Source organism: Acanthisitta chloris, unplaced genomic scaffold (genome assembly GCF_000695815.1).
Source record: "Acanthisitta chloris isolate BGI_N310 unplaced genomic scaffold, ASM69581v1 scaffold25183, whole genome shotgun sequence".
Classification (NCBI taxonomy): Eukaryota; Metazoa; Chordata; class Aves; order Passeriformes; family Acanthisittidae; genus Acanthisitta; species Acanthisitta chloris.
In genome coordinates this window covers 1,623-4,093 of record NW_008663613.1, presented here as the reverse complement: position 1 = coordinate 4,093, position 2,471 = coordinate 1,623, and the positions used below count along the sequence as shown (strand labels likewise).

General features: G+C 52.5%; 1 pseudogene; it reads left to right on the top strand.

Moving 5' to 3' along the window:
* Positions 1-387: 387 nt before the first annotated feature.
* On the top strand, positions 388-1,014 carry LOC103798780 (annotated as a pseudogene).
* Positions 1,015-2,471: the final 1,457 nt, after the last annotated feature.

Below are 2,471 nucleotides of genomic sequence, written 5' to 3'. Positions count from 1 at the left end.
TCACCAGGACCAAGTGCAGGGGCAGAATCACCTCCGGGTCCTGCTGACCACACTGTTCCTGATCCAGCCCAGGATGCTATTAGCATCCAGCGACTCCAGCACGGAATTAGGGGAGGCGTGACCATGCAAATCGAAGCGAGGACGATACAAAATCAACGCCCATGTATGGAAACCGAGGCGTGTCCATGCAGATAGAGCGGCCGGCGGGAGGGAGGGATGGAAGGAGGGATGGAGGGAGGGATGAAGGGAGGGATGGAGAGGCGGAGCATCCCCCGATCCCGCCCCGCACTCTCCTCTCTCTGCCCGGCAGCTGCGGCACCACCTCCTCCACCACATCCACCACCACCACCACCACCGTCCTGCTGCTCTCCCCATCCCCTCCTCGCCATGAACTCGCTGCTCTTCGGGGAGATGGCTCGTGCCTTCTCCCCTTCCTCCTCCTCCTCCTCGTCCTGCTCGCTGGGGCCGGGCGGCAGCAGCAGCTCCGCGGGGCCGGGAGGGACTGGTCCTCCTCCGGTCACTGCTGCTCTGCGGAACGACCTGGGCTCCAACATCCACCTGCTCAAAGGGCTCAACGTGAGGTTCCGCTGTTTCCTCGCTAAGGTACACGAACTGGAGAGGCGCAACCGACTGCTCGAGAAGCAACTGGCGGCGCAGCAGAGCGAGCGAGAGAGGAGACTGCGCTACAAGACATTTTGCAGGGACCAGGCCGTGCAAACGGATGGAGCGATCCCACCGATGCTGCTGCCTCCGTCTGGTCCAGGCCATGGGCTACCAACAGCATCACTTGGTTCGCCACCTCATTACAGCCGCTTGCCCGGGACTATCTGGAGCTATACCCAGGTGCGCCGTACTGGGGGAGGAGGTTTGGAGACTGTACAAGGTCCTGGAGTGTCCTGGATTCATCCGGATGGTGTTGGGGTTCAGATTGATACCATCACCCCTGAAATCCGTGCCCTCTACAATGTGTTGGCCAAAGTCAAGCGGGAGCGTGATGAGTATAAGAGAAAGTAAGTGGATGGTTGGATGGATGGAGAGGGGGAGGGATGCGGGAGGATGGTCCTGCAGTGCAGGGGGGAAAAGAGGAAAGATCCTTTCTTTAGGGTTTGGGGGTTTGGAGATGAGTCTCTCCCTGCAGAGGATGCTCCAGTGGGGTTGGCTCAGCCTCGTGGGGGGTTTAAACCTCATTTTAGCCCTCTGAAAATGAATATCCATCCTTGGCAAGGGGATCTGCAAGAAAATTAGTCAAGAAAATTAGTATCCATCCCTGGAGCGGGGATCTAAAGATCCTAATACTAATTTTCCAGGATGGATACTAATTTTCTAGGGATGGATACTAATTTTCCAGGGATGGATATTAATTTTCTAATGCATCCTGGATACAAGCTTTAAAATCTTCAGAATCATTGCCAGTTTAACTGGGGAAATTTTAAAAAATAACAAAGCCTTTCCGATGTGAAACAATCTGGTATTAATATTGCATTGCCTAGTTTCTCCTAAATTTAGCTCGCCTTCATTTTTTTTTTTTTTTTCTGGGCTGATTACTCCGGTAGTCGATTTTTGGTGTGCCAACTCCCCCGAAATGAGCTCAGTGCTGCAATATTTGGGTTGCAAATACTGCAAGGGGAGGGGGGGAGGGTTTACACTTCCAAGATGTTCCTCGGAATTAGGCAAAACAAAAGGCTTTGGGAAACCCTGGTGGTCTCTCTTGGCCTGTGGGGTTGTGATGCTGCTCTCTCCCCTCTCAGTGATGGATAACATTCCCTGGGATTGCTGTTATTTTAGCAGGCCAGAGGGAGGAAAAAAGGCAGTTGGGATTCTGCAGGGAGATTTCTGCATTGTCTGCCGAGCTGCTGCCCTTCGGGGCTGGGGTGAGCTCTCCTGTTTGGAGTTTGGGGTATATTCAGCCTTAAAATGTATTTTCTCCTCTCCCAGCTTTGCCTTTTCCTGCACAACACCCTTTATCTGTGATTATTTCCCAGAGGGAGCCAGCAATTCCCAGCACTGTGGCCTGTGCAGCGTGGCTGGATCTCTTCTGTCCAGGGTAACACACTGCAGTGAGCTCTTTGCACACCTTAGGTCAGCAGCAGCTTTTCTAACACAGCTCCCTCGTGAAATAACTCAGCTTAGAGATGTTTTCTAGGCAGGTTTAGCTGTTCAAATAATCATTTGTGGCCTGTTTGTTAAGTGCTGTCTGCTTTCAGTGCATCTTCCTAGAGCTTGTGTGCCTTGGTTGCTCTGTGCTTCATGGCTGGAGCAACTGATGTGGCTGGAAAAAAAGTGGTTGGGCTCACTTTTTCAGCCTGGAGTAGTGGATGCCATCGTGGCACAGGGTTGTTTTTGTTTTCATGGTTGGTACCAAGGAGATGGGAGTAGCAGTCAGCAGAGGAAGTTGTGCTGGATGGTGGCTTGGGTAAGGCAGATATGTGTGGGTTGTGTCACTAAAAGTTGGGGATACTTCTTCTTTTTAG